The sequence below is a fragment of the Triticum urartu genome, chromosome 1A (assembly GCF_056163025.1).
Source record: "Triticum urartu cultivar PI428250 chromosome 1A, HENAU_Tu73, whole genome shotgun sequence".
Classification (NCBI taxonomy): domain Eukaryota; kingdom Viridiplantae; phylum Streptophyta; class Magnoliopsida; order Poales; family Poaceae; genus Triticum; species Triticum urartu.
Window position 1 is genome coordinate 116,970,848 of NC_141873.1, and position 20,355 is coordinate 116,991,202.

The window sequence follows — 20,355 nt, forward strand, 5'->3', positions numbered from 1 at the left end:
TGGGATTGGCGCCGGCACTTGGTAGCCCACTGTTGATGATGGCGTCGCCTAGGGAGTTGCTAGAAAGTAGCGTTCCTTAGGGTTAGCACCTTTTGTTCCCTGCAAGGAATTAAAGCAACACCCCGCGGGGTTATGTAAGGCATCTGCCGTGCTTTTGTAATTACTATATCCTTAATATGAATTGGCATGAGGTGTCCGTTCTGTTCCGGCTAAGCTCCCCCTTTCTATCCTCATGAGGACTTGGCGCTCTACACTGACAGGTCCCAGTCCCCACGCAAGCTTCAGCCGTCGCTGGTATGCCAGGTCGCGATGCCATGGTCAAGGCTAGGAGGTGAGCGGCCCGAGGTCCGGTAAGAGCTCCCGAGTCGCGATGCTCGGGAGGTCCCCTTTAGCGCTCAAGCAGTCCTTGCTGGGCGAGAAAGGAAGGAAGCGTCGCCGTGACAGAGTTGCACTGGGCGGGGATTTAGCACTGCGTTGGTCTAGCTTTTGCGACGGCATGACTTATCTTGTGTGTCTGACATAGTTCCTCGGAGAGGCGCCTGGCCTGAGAGTCGGTGGTCGAGGCACTGCTGGGTTAGGCCCTCGTGAGCTTCCTCCCACTCCCCCGCACTTTCCTTAACGCTCTACATCCTCAGGTCCCGGCCCTCGAGCGAGCTCAGCCGCCACTGGTATGACAGGTCGCGATGCCGTGGTCAAGGCCAAGGGGTGAGGGCTGGAGAGCCAGTAGGAGCCCATGAGTCGCGATGCTCAGGTACCCCCCTTTTAACGTGCAAGCGGTCCGTGCCGAAGAGAGGGAGAGAGAGCTCACGATGCCCCCAACGTTGCTCCTGGAGTAGGTCCTACACACCAATCATGAGGAGAAACAAGGCCTGTCGTTACGGTCGCCGGCCAACCTATGGTCACTTCGAGGGAGCGGTCGGGGCACTAAGGGCCTGGTGAGGTGGCGCCGTGCAGGGCTGCGGCGGCCAGAGCTCGACCACTCAGGTTTATCAATGCTGCAGGGACGGACCCGTGCACACGCGTCATGCCAGAGCGAGCGGCTCTTCAAATAGGCATCGATCGAGCAGGTGATTAGGTCAGGTATGTTAAGCACATAGGAGGAAATCCAATTTCAAGCAAGCGCAGGTAAAAGCAACCGCCGCTGGGTCGGTCCCGAGCGGCGTGGGGATGATGCAGCCTGAGGGGCACCCCCAACAAGGTAAATAAAGAGCATAAACCAAATGGATACATGCCGCGGGGACGGACCCACGCGGCCTGGGAATGGTGCAGCCCTGTGGGCGCTCCCAGTTGAAAGTAGAACTCTGAAAGATGTCACCTGGTGCTGTTGAAGATGAAGTGATGTTGAGGAAGTGAGTGATGCGCGGTGAAGATGTTGGCCCTCATGATTCCCCAGGCCCAGGGGCCTCGGGAGGCTCTGGTGGCACGTGCAGGTCTTCGGGGACCATCGCCCTTTGCTAGTGCTGGACTTGTTCTTGCGGGTCAACACGTGCCGCCACTGGGAGCAGTGCGGGGTTTTGTCGTGGAGGCGCTGGGGCGCGATCTTGGCGTGCCGGCGCGGGGAGCGCGCGAGCACCTTCCCGGGGACGTGGGATCTCTAGGCAGCTCCCTTCTTGCTGCCCTGGTGCCAGACGTGGAGGGTCTCGCCCTGGGGCTGCGTGCCTTGGAGCCAAGGCACCTTCTTGGGAAGGAGGCGACAGAGGCGCCTCCTGATCCTCGCCCCCTGCACGGGACGGAGGGCGAGGCAGCGAGAGGGACCGCAAGGGGGAGCCCCCTGCGGCACTGACGAGCTCGGTGATGCGGGCGAGCCAGTCCTCGTAGAGGTCGTCGACGGGGCGATAGTGCGGGAGCTCCCGCCCCAAGAGCAGTGAGGCGTGCGCTTCCATGGGTGCACAACGGGCGTGGGACGACGAGCTAGCTGGAGTCAGCGACGTGGTGGCAGTGAGGCCATCCCGCCGCACTGAGGGGTGCTGGGACAAGGCCTGCTGCTCGTTCCCCGCCGGGCCGGTGGCGGCGTTGGCGGCGGGCGACGGGGAACGATGAGGGGGGCCGCCGACGGGCGCCGTCTGGGCGACGCGAGCGGCGTGAGCAGCCCGGCGATCGGCGCGTGCCCGACGAGCGTCAGCCATGGACACGACGGAAGATCACACGCGAACAGCGGAAGGAAGATTCCGGCGCACCCCTACCTGGCGCGCCAAATGTCGGGTTTCGGGTTCCGGCAGACCCTTGAGGTTCGAACACTAGGGTGCGCGCGGAGATCGCTCCCCTACCGATCTATGTCCGATCCTCTCATGCGAACTAAGATGAAAACGATGAACAGCACAAGAGACACGATGTTTATACTGGTTCGGGCCACCGTTGTGGTGTAATACCCTACTCCAGTGTGTGGTGTGGTGGATTGCCTCTGGGGCTGATGATGGACAGTACAAGGGAAGAACAGCCTCGCGAGAGGTGTTCTTGAGCTGGTGCGATGAACTGTTAGGGTGAGTTCAGTCGCCTCTCTCTCTCTGCTGGGGTTCTAGCAGATCTCTCCGGGGGTATGTCTAGATGTCTCTACTCTGTGGTGGATAGCTCTATTTATAGAGGCCCTGGGCCTCTCCCCAAATAATGAGCGGGAAGGGCGCCAACAATTGGCCATTTTGAAGGGGAACATCTAGTACAAGTTATCCTGACCAAAGGTGGTCTTCGGCTGCCAAAAGCACTGGCGATGACGCCATCTTGGGCTCCACGGTGACCTCCGTCCTACCGTCTGGCTGGTCTTGGTCTCGTTGAACCAGAATGGTCACCTTTGCCTGATGCCTTGGCCTGTGCTTGCCCCCTTTGCACCAAAGGGGAAACAAGGACACTGCGCAGGCCGGCGCCCGCCTGGTCTCGATCGTCATGGCTTGCGTCACGGGTTCCTCGCGAGGTACCCCTGCCTTGATCTCTCCGCGTCCTCGCGAGCCTTTCTGATGAGGCTGCCTCTGAGGAAGCTTCCTGTCGTCCGCCCCGCGAGGCTTGGCCCCTCGCGAGGGTCTTGAGCTGATGAAGATGGGCCGCGCTGGGCCCCCGCTTGAGCCACGCCGCAGGCCGTAGGCAGGCAAGTCTGGGGACCCCCGTTCCCAGAACACCGACACCATGGCCTCGCACAACAAGGCAAAGACAGCAAGAAGGGTCACAGATTGACGGTCGAGATGGAGCATGTGGATCTGATAGTGTCGAGCACCACATTGAAGAAGGCGGAGAAGGGAGGAATCAGGCCAGCCCAGAGGGCCTCAATAAAAATCGGAACCTCGGTGACTGCCCGAGCCATGCGAGTGCAAGATGCGGGCCAAGATGCCATCGCTCCCCACTCATTGAAACTGGAGGCAAGCATGGGGCGCACCTTGTCCATGGCCTCGTCATTGAGCACCTGGGGCCGGCCGAGCGCTGGCTTGAAGGATGGAGGCGCAGTTGGCGAGGACAGAGGTTTCTTCCCCTTCTCGGCTTGTTTCGGCGCCATGGCGGTGAAGCATGCGGATCACAATTATATTGGGAGGACCGGGGCCTCGAGGAAGCAGGGAGATTGGAAGAGCCAGGCGCGGCGAAGGAAGAATAACTGAGTAAGAGGCGGGGGCCGCATAGCCAGGTGAATTCAAGGGCAGCGCGGGTAAGTGGAGACGCCCACGTCCAATCAACCGCCACGCGTCAACCGAGGTCGCAGGCTTTTGGGGCCTGCAGTGCTCCATACTTGGCCCATGGCTTCGCCGTGAAGCCAAGCCCGAGCACGCCTTGGGCTCGGGGGCTACTATCGGCGTCCTGGGAACAGGGGTCCCCAGACTTGCCTACCTGCGGCCCGCTGCGTGGCTAAGCCAGCAGGCCGTACGGCCCATCTTCATCAACAAGGCATCCAAGACCCTCGCGAGGGGCCAAGCCTCGTGAGGCAGAGGACACAAGACCTCCTCTGGAGCGGCCTAGTCAGGCAGGCTCACGAGGAGCGGAGATATCAAGGCGAGGCGAACCTCATGAGGCTCTCATGACGTGAGCCATGACGATCGACACCAGGCTGGCGCCAGGCGGGCGCTGTCGGATTTCGGGTTCCGGCAGACCCTTGAGGTTCAAACACTAGGGTGCGCGTGGAGATTTCGCCTTCTACCTACCTGCACCCCTCCGCCTCGCTAAGATCTAGGCTATGGAAAGAACAACACAAGAGACACAAGGTTTATACTGGTTCGGGCCACCGTTGTGGTGTAATACCCTACTCCAGTGTGTGGTGTGGTGGATTGCCTCTTGGGCTGATGATGATGAGCAATACAAGGAAGAACAGCCTCGCGAGGGTCTGTTCTTGGCTGGGGGATGAACTGCTAGGAGGAGTTCAGTCACCCTTCTCTCTCTCTCCCTTCTCGATTCTCTCTCCGATTTCGGTCCCCCCTCTCCTACCCTGTGGGTGGCTCGTCCTATTTATAGGCAAAGGCCCTGGGCCTCTTCCCAAATATTGAGCGGGAAGGGCGCCAACAATTGGCCATTTTGGAGGGGAACATCTGGTACACTTATCCTGACTAAAGTTGGTCCTCGCCTGCCAAAGACTCTGGTGGTGACGCTGGCTTGGGCTCCACAATGACTTCCTCCCTGCCGTTGGACTGGTCTTGGTCTCGTTGCACCGAAACAGGTGCCTTTGCTTGATGCTCCCGCCTGCGCTTGCTCCCTTTGCACCAAAGAGGAAAGGAGGACACTGCGCGGGCTGGCGCCCGCCTGGCGCCCTTGGTCGTCATGGTTTGCGTCACGGGCACCTCGTGAGGTACCCCGCCTTGATCTCTCCGCCTCCTCGCGAGCCAGCCTGATGAGGCCGTGCCTGAGGAAGCTCCGTGTCGTCCGCCCCGTGAGGCTTGGTCCCTCGCGAGGGTCTTGAGTCTGCGTTGATGAAGATGGTCCGTGCTGGGCCCCCCTTTGAGCCACGCCGCAGGCCGCAGGCAGGCAAGTCTGGGGACCCCCGTTCCCAGAACGCCGATAGTAGCCCCCGGGCCCAAGGCGCGCCCGGACTTGGCCGTGCAGGGAGGCGAAAGGGCAAGGGCGAAGCGCCGCGGGCCCTAACAGCCTGCGGCCTTGGGCGCCGCATGGCGGTTGATTGGGCGTGGGCGGCACTGTTCCCCCACGCCCCCTTATTTTGCGCCATGCTAGGCGGACTCGTAGTCGTACACAGCCGCTCCCCTTTCTGTTGCTCGAGCGCCCTCTGTCCTTCCTCCTCTCGAACTCCAGCTTCTGTTTTCAACCCAATCTCGAACCTTCCCCCCCCCCTTCCCATCGCCATGGCTCCGACGAAGAAGGGAAGAGGGAAGAAACCCATGCCTCCGCCGTGCCCGCCACCGTTGGCGGCCCCCGCCGAGGGCTTGGGCAAGGTCAGCTCACCTCTGGCCACTATCTTCAACGAATGCGGGAGGACGATGGCCTGGCCCGCGTCCCACTTCTCCATCGACAGGATAGTCACCAAGGTCCCGTATTTTGCCGACGCCCTGTGGGCGGGTCTGGTTCCCCCCTTTTCTGATTTCTTTAATGCCGTGCTTTCCCACTATCTGATCCACATGATGCATCTGGGTCCTGAATCCATCACCCTCCTTTCGGTCTTCACCTTTGTTTGCGAGGCAATGATGGGCATCCTTCCTTCGGTTGCCTTGCTGCGCCACTTCTTCTCTATGCACCTTGTCGACCCTACCCAATGCTGGGCGTGCGTGAGCTTCGTTGCTGTGTCTGAGACAGCGGCCTCAGGGATTGACTTCAGGCTCCCTCTGCCCGTGGCTGTGTTCCGCGAGCGGTGGCTGTATGTGGATGTGGGGGTGCCCAGCCCCCTGCTATCGGAGCCAACTTCGCCTGCCGTCCCCAATTCGGGCTAGGGCCAGGAGACGCTTGAGAGCCCCCGGCTCGTCTTCGTCTGGCACCGCTTCGCATTCTTGAGGTCGCTTGGCGTGACAACGCCCAAGGTGGTGAAGGAGTTCCTGCTACGCCGTGTTGCTCCTCTCCAACGCCACTCCCGCTGGATGTGGGCCTTCAGTGGGCGTGATGATCGTATGAGGCTCCAGGAAGAGGACCTGACACCTAAAGTGCTGAGGACAGCGCTCTTGATCCTGACTGGCGACCCCAACCCTGGCAGCATCCAGTAGGGAGGGGCCTCGTTGTACCTCTGCCAGAACAGGGGCAATTTTGTGAAGCAGATGCCTATCTTTGATGAGTGGGGGTCGCGCCCCGCCGGCCTCTAGGGGCCTCGCGAGAACCCAGTGATGCTGACTGCCCTTCCAGTCGGCCAGGGCGACTCTTCCTCAAGTGGCGGAGCAGGGAGGCATGAGGCGCCAGAGGCCGAGGGGGCTCCCGGCGGGGTGACAGCGCCGGGCGATGCTCACGAGGGAGCAGCTCTTGGGGCCCGTGCCGCTGAGGCTGAGGGTGACAAGCAGCTGCCCTCAGCGCCTGCGACTGAGGCCCCTGAGGCTCCAGCTGCTTCTCTTGGCGAGGCGATTGGCAGCGCGCATCAGGCAGGCGCCCCTGACGCAGATTGCCTTGACGCTCCGTCTTCGTCGCAGGTTGATTCCGGCGCTCAACTCTTGGGCCGCTTCCGCGTGGACTTTGAGGCCCTCCGGAAGAGAAGGGAGGCCCTGGGCGACGATTACCCTTGTCGCCTGCTGAAGCGTAGGAAGTACTTCGCCACTGATGAGTAAGCCTTCTCCTTTCCCAGCTCCCGATCCTTCTGTTGCTTTTACTGACCCTTGCTCCGCAGGCCCCTTCCAGCCGAGCTCGCGGAGACGGTTGAGGTGCTGTCCCCCTTGGCTTCGCCCCCTCCACTGCCCTCAAGCGCTCCGAGCAGCAGAGCCCTTGTGGTGAGGGCGATCGGAGAGGCGAACCGTCCCGAGGCGCATCGTGGCCCTGCGCACCTCGCGATCCTCCTTCGCGGGCCTTCTCGTGGCATAGCCAGCCTGCCGTGGGCTTCTCGCCTGGTCGTGGACTGCGATTGACTGAGGCGCTCCCTGCGCTCTTCATCTGGGGACGAGCTGGCTCCAGGCCGGGCTTCTGGCGTGGCGTGCCAGGCCGTCGCGAGGGTGCCAGCCCCCATCCCCCTGCCCGGAGGGGGAGTGCTGATTCGTGGCCCCCGGCGCTTGCTTGGGGCAGATGATGGTGTGGAAGACGTGCTCGAGCGCGCCCGGGAGCATCGCGCTCTCCGCCAAGGATTCCTTCGAAGGGCGACAGACGCGGTGAGCCTGCTTGGTGAGGAGCTTGCTGATGAAGACGCGCGCCTTGAGGCCGAGGGCCTGCGCCTGGCTGCAGAGAGGTGCGAGTTGGAGGGCGCCATCGCCCTTGCGCACCGTCAGCGCGATCTTGACGACGCAGAGCCAAGGCGTCGCTGGTGGCCTCTCGGGAGGCCCGATCTTGGGCCGCCGAGGAGGCCCGGGAAGCTGACCGGCGGCAAAAGGCGGCGGAGGAGCGGGCTCGGGAGCTCCTGGCCTGGTGCCACTCACTGGAGGAGCAGGTGGAGCTGCGCGAGGCAGCCCTCGCGTTGATGAAGGCGGCCTCTGACGACTCAGCAGAGCTCCAGAAGCGTGAGGAGGTGCTGACGCTGGAAGCCGCCGAACGTACCCGCGAGTACGAGCGTCTGGAGACGAGGGAGCGCTTGGTGACGTAGGCGGAGGATGATGTCGCCGCACAGGAAGCCCGTGTCCTGGAGGAGGTCGGACGTCGGGTGGCGATGGCACGTTTGAACCTCGAGCACGAGTTCGAGGAGAAGCTGGGGTTGATCCGGGCCGAGGCTGAAGGCAGGACTGCTGCCTTGAGGGCCAAGCTGGAGGAAGCGACGCGGCGGGCCGATGCTTTCCGGGCCGCCCTTCAAGTGGCGCAAGGTGAGTTAACCACCTCCCAAGCCGAGGTGCTCCTTTTTCGCCAGCGGGTGGAGGAGGCTGAGGTTGTCGCGCGCCAGAATGCGGACGAGATACGTCTGCGGCGGATCCTGGAGCATGAGCACGGCCCCATGCTCACCACGCTCCGGGAGAGAGCCAACACAGCCTTGGGCAACATCTGCGAGGAGGCTGTTGGCGAGCCGCACGCAGTCAACTACGCCGGCAACCTTCAGTTCTTCACCGACATGGTGACGCAGCTGGAGGCGCGGTCGGTCAGGGCTGACAGGTTGGTGGAGGAGAGGAGCCGCGCCCTGCTCGGGCGCGCCTTTTCTCGCGTCTTCAGCCATCTCCGGAACATGGATCCCCACTTCGATTTCGACGCCGTCATCGCCCCAGTCCCCCAGGCCGTCCGAGACGACCTGGCGCACTGGGTGGAAGACAATGTGGATGCTCTTGTTAGGGCCTTCGCTTCAGACAACGACGGCGTGATCGTGGCTGCTGACGAGGGCGGTGTGGTGAACGACCCTGACGCCGCTGGCGGCGACGCGGACAGCGATGGCGAGTTCAGCGACGCCAGCAACGGCTCGGGTGGTGCTCCTGAGGATGCATTGGGGGATTTATCCGACTGATTATGCATCATTCCTGCTTCCTTACCCTGCATGAATAGAACTCAGGTTTTGGCCTGATGGCTGTGAGAGCATTTTGGAGGGGGAGCCCCTCATGTAAAACTTGTGTTCATCGTATTAGTAGACGCTACATTGCCCATGCGCCCGCGCCAAGTGGTTAGCTTAAGCGACGCGCTGGTCGGCTGGTTTACCTTTGTCCCGTGCTGGCCCTGAGGTAGCCTGTGGGAGGCTGTGGTGTCCCAAGTGTTCCCTGATTGAATCCGTAGGATCTGCAGTAAAACACCCTCCTGAGAGGACGCGGAGGCAGCAGTCTGGGCTGCGCGCAAGCTAGGCCTGACCCGGCTCGCGAGGGGCTCACGAGGGGAGGCAGCTGAGGCGAAGTGGTAACCAAAACGCGAGAAATTGCTCGAACGAGACTAAGCACCCCTTCCCCGAACACACACAAATCTCAAATTCAAATCCAACTTGAATCCAGCGGGGGAAAGCGACAACCAAAGGGAAAAGCAACGAAAGCAGACAAAAGGCCGTGTCCGGCACCTAATCTAGTCTTGGACGTCTTCTCACCAGCGCGGAGCTAAGTGCTGCCACTGGGCGTGGGAGGGAGCCCCAGGGCCTGAGGACGGCACCCCTGAGACTCCGGGGCGTGTACAACCCCACTCATTATTACGTGAGAGTGTCACGGGGCGGCGAGCTTGACAGGCACTGGGCCTTCTTCACAGGTACCGGCCTTGCTTCATATCGCCAGATGAGGGCCCCGCATTGCGCCACACTCCAGTGCCATCAACGACAACCGGAAACCAGGACGCCGCCGATGGGGTAGAGCGGTCGCCAGCGGTTCCCCCGACGACCACGGGTCCTCCGCCAGGGGCAGGCCCTGAGGCACCTCCCCAGCAGAGGGCCTACCTCCTGAGAACACCTTGCTCCGAACGCCGCGGTGGTGATGTCGGATCTCGGCCCCTCTCCTGCAGCCCCCTGCGCCCTCCTCCCGAGGGTTAGGAGACTGTAGGAGCAGGGCAGCTGCTCGCTGTGGCGACCTGCACCTCCTGCGATCCATGATTAGCGTATGCCTGCTCCTGAGGAATTAGCGGTACCCGATAATCGTTGCCTCCAGCGTGGCCAGTGGGACCGTCCCGGGACTCCTGGAAGGGCTCAGCTTCTGGCGCCTCGTCCCCCCAGCTTGGACCGAGGAGCGACCCTTGTTCGCCCTCGTGAGGGTGTCCTTGGTCCATCATGAGGGGCACGTATTCTTCTGGTGCCGTCATCCCGAAGGCCATGCCGTAGTGCTCCGTGTGCCACGCAACTCTGCTTGACGCGCCCACCGCGGGGTGGTAGCGCGGCTGTCCACTTGGGCCGTGGGTCGCGTCGAGTCCTTCTTCTTCACGGACCGGGACCGGGGGCAGCGCCGCCGCCGGTCCGGTGCCGACAGCTTCGCTGGCGTTGGAGTAGCCTTGGAGCCCGCGGGCGCGCGCGGAGCCCCCGCGCGGGCCGCCCTGGGCTTGAGATGAGAGCTGGGTGCAGAAGGGGTGAACCCCCGAGGCGGCGAAGCCCAGGAGCTCTGCCACCTGCTCCAGCAGCACGTCGCGACCGCCCTCCAGCAGCCTGCACTGCAGCACCTCTCGGGCCACCGTGAGCGCGGCCCTCGAGTTCGCCTGCTCCCGGCGGGTGTACGGTGTCGTGGTCGCGGCGTGATTGGAGGCCCTTGCTGCCGACCGTGCCTGCCGCAGTGTGAGAGCTGTCGAAGCCTATCCGCGTCGCCTGCGGCCCACAGCGCCCTGCGGACCGCGAGCTGCCTGGGGCACGGGGTCGCCCGAGGTGAGCGGCTCTGCGCGGGGGGCACGCCGCACATGGATCTTGGTTGCCCGCCTGGTCGCCGGACATGGTGATGACGACGCGAGGGGGCACGAAGCGGTAGAAGGTGGATTCCGGCGCACCCCTACCTGGCGCGCCAAATGTCGGATTTCGGGTTCTGGCAGACCCTTGAGGTTCGAACACTAGGGTGCGCGCGGAGATTTCGCCTTCTACCTACCTGCACCCCTCTGCCTCGCTAAGATCTAGGCTATGGAAAGAACAACACAAGAGACACAGGGTTTATACTAGTTCGGGCCACCGTTGTGGTGTAATACCCTACTCCAGTGTGCGCTGTGGTGGATTGCCTCTTGGGCTGATGAATATGAGCAATACAAGGAAGAACAGCCTCGCGAGGGTCTGTTCTTGGCTGGGGGGATGAACTCCTAGGAGGAGTTCAGTCACCCTTCTCTCTCTCTCTCTCTTCTCGATTCTCTCTCTGATTTCGGTCCCCCCTCTCCTACCCTGTCGGTGGCTGGTCCTATTTATAGGCAAAGGCCCTGGGCCTCTTCCCAAATATTGAGCGGGAAGGGCGCCGACAATTGGCCATTTTGGAGGGGAACATCTGGTACACTTATCCTGACTAAAGTTGGTCCTCGCCTGCCAAAGACTCTGGTGGTGACGCTGGCTTGGGCTCCACAATGATTTCCTCCCTGCCGTTGGACTGGTCTTGGTCTCGTTGCACCGAAACGGGTGCCTTTGCTTGATGCTCCTTCCTGCGCTTGCTCCCTTTGCACCAAAGAGGAAAGGAGGACAATGCATGGGCTGGCGCCTGCGTGGCGCCCTTGGTCGTCATGGCTTGCGTCACGGGCACCTCGTGAGGTACCCCGCCTTGATCACTCCGCCTCCTCGCGAGCCAGCCTGATGAGGCCGTGCCTGAGGAAGCTCCGTGTCGTCCGCCCCGCGAGGCTTTGCCCCTCGCGAGGGTCTTGAGGCTGTGTTGATGAAGATGGGCCGTGCTGGGCCCCCCTTTGAGCCACGCCACAGGCCGCAGGCAGGCAAGTCTGGGGACCCCCGTTCCCAGAACACCGACAGGCGCCAACGCGCAGCGTCCTTGTTTCCTCTTTGGTGCTAAGGAAACCAGCGCAGGCGAGGAGTACTGAGGCATCAGGAAAAGGTTGCCATTTTGGTGCAACAAGACCAGGACCAGAGGGACGGCAAGACAGAGGTCATCGTGGAGCCCAAGACGGCGTCACCACCGGAGCCTTTGGTAGGCGAATACCACTTTAGTTAGGATAGCTTGTACTAGTTGTTCCCCTTCAAATTTGCCCGCCATTGTTGGCTCCCTTCCCGCTCAAGATTTGGGAAGAGGACCAGGGCCTCTATAATTAGGACTAGCCACCACCATAGGCGGTGAGGACATCTTACATCACTCTCACCCACACAAGTTAGCCAAGCACAAGAACACCTCAACCTCAGGAGGTTGTTCTTCCGCTTGTATTGTTCATCATCAGCCCAAGAGGCAATCCACCACCACCACACTAGAGTAGGGTATTACACCACAACGGTGGCCCGAACCAGTATAAATCTTGTGTCTTCCTATGTTGCGAGTTCGTCGAGTTCGTCCGCGAGATCTTAGCGAGCTAGGGCGTAGATCGGTGAGAGAAAAAGACTTCGCGCGCACCCCAGTGTTCGAACCTTAAGGGTTTGTCGGAACCCCTCATCCGATAGTCATAGGTGTTTCTCCTTTGCGCCACCTGTTTTTAAGAGATAATGAAGAACGAAAAAAGGAAAGCAGATAAAAATGTTACCGGAGTGATTGCAGACTTGTCCGTATTGTGCTTCCGCCGATGCCCATGGTATCTTAAGTGCGTAATCATGTATGCTCGGTATAGTTTTAACGGGTATATGACATGGGAAGCGGAAGCCGAACTGCTATTTCTGTTCCGGATTTGATCGATCTTCAGGGGGAAATTACCTCTGGCCCTCGGCATTTCACTGGTGCACCATTCTGTCATCCCTATTGCCTGGCGGCCTCCTTCCCTTGTGTTCCGCGTTGAGCTTGCCGGCCTGCTTGAGGACCCAACAGCTTCTGTTGGTATGCTTAGCTGGTTTATTGGGGTGGCCGTGAATCTGGCAGGGTCAGTCCAGTATCCTGTCTAGGTTGGATGGTCCGTCTCTGTTCTCCTTCAATGCCTTTTTCCGTGGACCGGGCTTGGGATTGCTGAATCCGGCGTTATCCGATGTGTCGCGTGATCTTTCATTGTCATTGCGACTGTTGTGTTTGCTTTGTCGTGGCTTGCCATTGCCGTCTTGGATTTTGGAAGTGCCCGAGTCGCTTGCACGCCACTCATCCCGAATGCCGTGTTTAAAGGCCTCAAGGGCTTCCGCGTCTGACAGTTGACGATTTGGTTCTTTTTAACTAAGAACCTAGTCCAGAGCTTCCTGACTGACTCTCCGGGCTGCTGCACAATGTTACTTAAGTCATCGGCGTCTGGTGGCCATACATATGTTCCTTGGAAGTTGTCGCGAAAGGCGTCCTCCAAATCCTCCCAGCTGCCAATAGAATTTTCCGGCAGACTGTTTAACTAGTACCGAGCTGGTCCTTTGAGTTTTAGTGGTAGGTATTTGATGGCATGAAGGTCGCCTCCACGGGCCATGTGGATATGGAGGAGGAAGTCCTCGATCCATACCGTGGGATCCGTTGTTCCATCATTTGATTCGATATTCATGGGTTTAAACCCGTTTAGGAATTCATGCTCCATTACTTCATGTGTGAAGCAAATAGGGTGTGCGGCGCCTCTATGTTGGGCCACACTGCGGCATACCTCCGATAGAGTCCATTTGCGGTTTTCGGCCCGGGCGTGGCTAGATTTCTCACGTCCGAATAGGTGGCCGTCGTCGCGTGTCGAGGTATGTCCTCGTGATCCGTAGATCGCTCTTGAGTGTCCTGCTCTACTACCCAAGTCCTGTTGAAGGTCGTTGATAACCCACAAGTATAGGGGATCACAACAGTTTTCGATAAGTAAGAGTGTCAAACCAAACGAGGAGCTAAAGGTAGAACAAATATTCCTTCAAGTTCTATCAACCACCGATACAACTCTACGCACGCTTGACGTTCGCTTTACCTAGAACAAGTATGAAACTAGAAGTACTCTGTAGGTGTTGTCGGATAGGTTTGCAGGATAATAAAGAGAAAGTAGGGGCTGTTTAGATAAAGAAACAATAAAGTAAATATAGCGAGTGTGGAAAAGTGGTGGTAGGAGTTGTGAAATTGCCCCTTAAGCAATTGACTACTTTACTAGACCGATAGCAAGTATTATGTGGGAGAGGCCACTCCTAACATGTCATCCCTGACTTGGAATTCTATGCACTTATGATTGGAACTATTAGCAAGCGTCCGCAACTACTAACGTTCATTAAGGTAAAACCCAACCATAGCATTAAGATATATTGGTCCCCTTCAATCCCGTATGCATCAATTTCTATGCTAGGTTGAAGCTTCTGTCACTCTTGCCCTCCAATACATAGTCCTATCAACATACAACTAACCCTAGGGTGTGATGCATGCGTGCAATCATATGATGGGAACCAAAGGACAGCAACATAACCACAAGCAAATTAAATCAATCATAGCAATTCATCAACCACCGATAGGACAACGAAAATCTACTCAGACATCATAGGATGGCAACACATCATTGGATAATAATATGAAGCATAAAGCACCATGTTCAAGTAGAGGGTACATCGGGTTGCGGGAGAGTGGACCATTGTAGATAGAGGGGGGAGGTGATGGAGATGTTGGTGAAGATGGCGGAGGTGTTGGTGTAGATCGCGGTGATGATGATGGCCCCGGTGGCACTCCGGTGCCACCGGAAGCGAGGGGGAGAGAGCCCCCCTCCTTCTTATTCTTCTTTCTTGCCCTCCTCCCTAGATGGGAGAAGGGTTTCCCCTCTGGTCCATGGCCTCCATGGCACGGGAGGGGCGAGAGCCCCTCCGAGATTGGATCTGTCTCTCTGTCTCTCTCTGTTTCTGCGTTCCCAGATTCTTCCCTTTCACCGTTTCTTATATTCCCGGAGATCCGTAACTCCGATTGGGCTGAAATTTTAACACAATCTCTATCCGGATATTAGCTTTCTTGCAGAGAAATAAGGGCATCTACCGCCTTACGGGTGGCCCACGAGGGTCAGAGGCGCACCCAGGGGGGCAGGCGCGCCCCCTGCCTCGTGGCCACCTCGGGCACCGTCTCGCGTGGATTTTTCTTCCCAAAAATCATATATATTCCTAAAAAAATCTCTGTCAGTTTTTATCCCGTTGGACTCCGTTTGATATGGATATTCTACGAAACAAAAAAACATGCAACAAACAGGAACTGGCACTGGGCACTGGATCAATATGTTAGTCCCAAAAATAGTATAAAAAGTTGCCAAAAGTATATGAAAGTTGTAGAATATTGGCATGGAATAATCAAAAAGTATAGATACGATGGAGACGTATCAGCATTCCCAAGCTTAATTCCTGCTCGTCCTCGAGTAGGTAAATGATAAAAAAGATAATTTTTGATGTGGAGTGCTACCTAGCATAATCTTGATCACATATCTAATCTTGGCATGAATATTAAGATACGAGTGATTCAAAGCAATAGTCTATCATTTGACATAAAAGCAATGATACTTCAAGCCTACTAATAAAGCAATCATGTCTTTTCAAAATAACAAGGCCAAAGAAAGTTATCCCTACAAAATCATATAGTCTGGCTATGCTCCATCTTCACCACACAAAATACTCACATCATGCACAACCCCGATGACAAGCCGAGCAATTGGTTCATACCTTTTAACGCGCTTCAGCATTTTCAACCCTCACGCAATACATGAGCATGAGCCATGGATATAGCACTATAGGTGGAATAGAATGGTGGTTGTGGAGAAGATAAAAAGGAGAAGATAGGTTTGCGGGATAATAAAGAGAAAGTAGGGGCTGTTTAGATAAAGAAACAATAAATTAAATATAGCGAGTGTGGAAAAGTGGTGGTAGAAGTTGCGAAATTTCCCCTTAAGCAATTGACTACTTTACTAGACCGATAGCAAGTATTATGTGGGAGAGGCCACTGCTAACATGTCATCCCTGACTTGGAATTCTATGCACTTATGATTGGAACTATTAGCAAGCATCCGCAACTACTAACATTCATTAAGGTAAAACCCAACCATAGCATTAAGATATATTGGCCCCCCTTCAATCCCGTATGCATCAATTTCTATGCTAGGTTGAAGCTTCTGTCACTCTTGCCCTCCAATACATAGTCCTATCAACATACAACTAACCCTAGGGTGTGACCCATGCGCGCAATCATATGATGGGCACCAAAGGACAACAACATAACCATAAGCAAATTAAATCAATCATAGCAATTCATCAACCACCGATAGGACAACGAAAATCTACTCAGACATCATAGGATGGCAACACATCATTGGATAATAATATGAAGCATAAAGCACCATGTTCAAGTAGAGGGTACAGGGGGTTGCGGGAGAGGACCGCTGTAGATAGAGGGGGGAAGGTGATGGAGATGTTGGTGAAGATGGCGGAGGTGTTGGTGTAGATCGCGGTCGGTGGCACTCTGGTGCCACCGGAAGCGAGGGGGAGAGAGCCCCCCCTCCTTCTTCTTCTTCCTTGACCTCCTCCCTAGATGGGAGAAGGGTTTCCCCTCGGGTCCATGGCCTCCATGGCACGGGAGGGGCGAGAGCCCCTCCGAGATTGGATCTGTCTCCCTGTCTCTCTCTGTTTCTGCGTTCCCATATTCTTCCCTTTCACCGTTTCTTATATTCCCGGACATCCGTAACTCCGATTGGGCTGAAATTTTAACACGATCTCTATCTGGATATTAGCTTTCTTGCGGCGAAAGTAGGGCATCAACCGCCTTACGAGTGGCCCACGAGGGTCAGGGGCGCACCCAGGGGGCAGGTGCGCCCCCCTACCTCGTGGCCACCTCGGGCACCGTCTCGCTTGGATTTTTCTTCCCAAAAATCATATATATTCCTAAAAAAATCTCCATCAGTTTTTATCCCGTTTGGACTCCATTTGATATGGATATTCTGCGAAACAAAAAAACATGCAACAAACAGGAACTAGCACTGGGCACTGGATCAATATGTTAGTCCCAAAAATAGTATAAAAAGTTGCCAAAAGTATATGAAAGTTGTAGAATATTGGCATGGAACAATCAAAAATTATAGATACGACAAAGACGTATCAGTCGTATGTACAACCCGGACCAAGTTGTGGTCAACCTGCCGCATTGTGCGATGATGGTATGGGCTCCGGCGCCTTATCATCGTCCTAGGGTACCAATCTATGCTGCGGGTAGCTTTTGGCTGGTCCACTAAGGCCGTATTCTTCGGCGGCTAGGACTTCAGTCCAGCTATCATTGAGCAGATCTTGGTCAGCTTGAAGTTGCCGCTGCTTCTTTTTCAGGCTCCGTGCGGTGGCTAATAGTTGGCGCTTAAAGCGCTCCTGCTCGAGAGCTTCCCCAGGCACAATGAAATCCTCGGTGCCGAGGCCCACCTCATCCTCAGAGAGCGGAAGGTAATTGTCGTCCTCCAAATCTTCATGCGTGGCCTGTGTACCAGGGCTAACCTGCCCATCTTCCCATTCATCTTGTTCATTAGATGTATCCACGGGGTCTTCGTTGTCTTCGGCATCGTCGTCTATCCCGTCAATGTTCTCAGAGTCGTAATCAAGTGTATCGGTCGAATCCTCGATGGTGGCTATGAAGTGGGTGGTGGGTGGGAAGAAAAATTCTCCACCGTCAGCCCTTGGTTCGAGCCGGATATAGTTCGGCTGTGAGTCATCTGTCAAGGACTGGTTCTTTAATGAGTTTAGCACATCGCCCAAGGGCGAGTACTGGAAGATGTCTGCGGCGCTGCATTCAAAGATCAATAAGCGATCAAGCTCGGCGTCCGCGGGCTCACGTGGTTTGGAACTTACGGCCGGAGACGAGTCCGGAGTTCCGCTGATAAAGGCGTCGTGATAGGTTAAGTCTATGTGTGGCTCCAACGTCGTGGAATCTATGGCCTCCGTGGTGGGGTTGATTCTCCCGTCCTTGAGTGGCGCAGCTTGCTCCGGATCTAAGGCCAGAGCGGTTACAGGTGCAATCTCCTGGATGCGGCCTGACGACAGATTTAGGTCAAGGTCATCGGGGTGGCCAGGAGCGGCTACTGCGGTTTCGAATCCAGCGAAGATCATGTCCCCACGGATGTCCGTGATGTAGTTAAAGCTTCCAAATCTGACCTGATGGCCAGCGGTGTAGCTTTTGATCTGCTCCAGATGGCCAAACGAGTTGGCCCGCAGCGCGAAGCCACCAAACATGAAGATCTGTCCGGGGAGGAAAGTCTCTCCTTGGACAGCGTCATTATGGATGATTGAAGGGGCCATCAAACCTTTCAGCGACAACACAGAGGAACACTCAATGAAATCACCAATGTCAGTGTCAAAACCGACGGATCTTGGGTAGGGGGTCCCGAACTGTGCGTCTAAGGTCGATGGTAACGGGAGACAAGGAACACGATGTTTACCCAGGTTCGGACCCTCTCTATGGAGGTAATACCATACTTCCTGCTTGATTGATCTTGATGAATATGAGTATTACAAGAGTTGATCTACCACGAGATCGTAATGGCTAAACCCTAGAAGTCTAGCATGTATGACTACGGTATTGAGTATATCCTATCCGGACTAAGTCCTTTGGTTTATATAGACACCAGGAGGATCTAGGGTTACACAAGGTCGGTTACAAAGAAGGGAATCTACGTGTTCCGTCGCCAAGCTTGCCTTCCACGCCAAGGAGAGTCCCATCCGGACACGGGTGCAGTCTTCGGTCTTCGTATATTCACAGCCCATTAGTTCGGCCCATGGCTAATAGGCCGGACGCCCAAGGACCCCTTAGTCCAGGACTCCCTCAGTGACCTCAGTCCTGGAAGGGGTGGTGCCATCCATTGTCCCTCCCTCCAAAGCCCGCAGCTTGGGCGTACAAAGGCAGCGGATACCCAGGAGGAGGTCGTTCGTACCACGGCCACGACACCACTGGCCTCGCGACTATCTCACGATGGTGGGACCGCCTCTTCTTTGGCGGGAGCAACTCGGGCACGCTGAGGGGAATTTTGCCTTTCTCCGCGACTAAGAATCTTCGAATAGGCGCCATGGTAGAGGCCGCAAGCGGAGCGGGGAAGAAGAAGAAGCGGGAGAAGCAAAGGAAGAGACGGGTGATGGGGGCTTTGCCCCCACTCCCCATTTATAGCCCAAGGAGGCCAACTGCCGGCCTCCACGATCTAAGGTAATAATGACCTATTTTCTTCATGCAGCAAGGATTCGTCAAGTCGGGCAGTTGCCGAGGCCGCGTCGGGAAGCGGTGACACACACATCCAATCAATCGCCATGCGCCAACCAGGGCCGCAGGCTGTGGGGGCCCACGGCGCTCCGCACTTGCCCTTTGGCTTCGCCTCGAAGCCAAGCTCAAGCGTGCCTTGGGCCCGGGGGCTAATGTCGGTGTTCTGGGAACGGGGGTCCCCAGACTTGCCTGCCTGCGGCCCACAACATGGCTCCACCAGCGGCCTGTACGGCCCATCTTCACCAACAAACACTCAAGACCCTCGCGAGGGGCCAAGCCTCGCGAGGCGGATGATGCAAGACCTCCTCAGGGGCGGCCTCACCAGGCTGGCTCGCAAGGGGAGGAGAGATCAAGGCCAGGGATACCTCGCGAGGGTTGTGTGACGCAAGCCATGACGACTGGAGCCAGGCGGGCGCCAGCGGGCGCAGTGTCCTCGTTCCCTCTTTGGTGCAAAGGGGGCAAGCGCGGGCGAGGAGTCCCGAGGCATCAGGCAAAGGTTTCCATATTGGTGCAACAAGACCAAGACCAGCAGGACATCAAGAAGGAGGTCACCGTGGAGCCCAAGACGGCGTCACCACCAGAGCCTTTGGTAGGCGAAGACCACCTTTTATCGGGATAGCTTGTACTAGTTGTCCCCCTTCAAACTGGCCATTGTGGGATCCCTTCCCACTCAATATTTGGGAAGAGGACTAGGGCCTCTATATATAGGACTAGCCACCACCATAGGAGGGAAGATCGACAACCACACCAAGTCTACCAAGCACAAGAACACCTCTCCTCAGGAGGCTGTTCTTCCCTTGTAACTGTTCATCCTCAGCCCAAGAGGCAATCCACCACACCACACTAGAGTAGGGTATTACACCACAATGGTGGCCCGAACCAGTATAAATCTTGTGTCTCTCGTTCTTTGAGTCCGTCGAGCTAGGCCGTAAGATCTTATGAAGCGTGCGAGCTAGTGAGGGGGGAGAACTTCGCGCGCACCCTAGTGTTCGAACCTCAAGGGTTTGCCGAAACCCAAAATCTGACATATTCGGACAAAATATATGATGTATATTGACCGTAGTGTCATGATATGTGTAGGAGCGACGACCGAGGTCGAGGCCCTTAAAAAGGCCCTGCCCGAAGCCGAGGGGAAAGCTGTCAAGGAGAAGGCCGCTCGTAAGAATCTTATGGCCAGGCTGAACGAGGTCCAGCAAGAGCTCCAGGACGCTGTGAAGAAGTGTGAGACCTTGGAGTGCAATGTTTCGGCTCGAGAGACCAAACTCGCCAAGGCTCGCCAAAGCGCGGAAGCGGCCCGGGTTGAAGCCCAGGGTGCCCTCCAGGAGATCCAGGAGGCCAAGAAGATCACGATGGGTAAGGCGTTTAGTATGCAAAGCAAGTATGTGAAGAAGAAGTATTTCTTACTAACCCGGATTCGGAGTTCTCCATGGGCATTTGCGGATCTGTCGCGCAGTGTGTCCGATGCCGCGGAGTTCTTCCGAGCCGAAGAAGGGAGCTCAACGGAGAAGTTGTTCTGGTCGTAATACCTTGCGCCAGAACATCCAATGCCCTTCACCGATCAGCTAAGACAGCTGGTCGAGCTACATAGGGTGGCCGAACTGGCCATGAAGGATTTAATAATCCGGCTGTGGCCTACCGAAGTTATACCCAGCAGCTACTTCGGACTCGTGAAGAGGCTGGTAGGTGCCTGCCGTCGGCTGGACATCGTCAATAGGTTGGC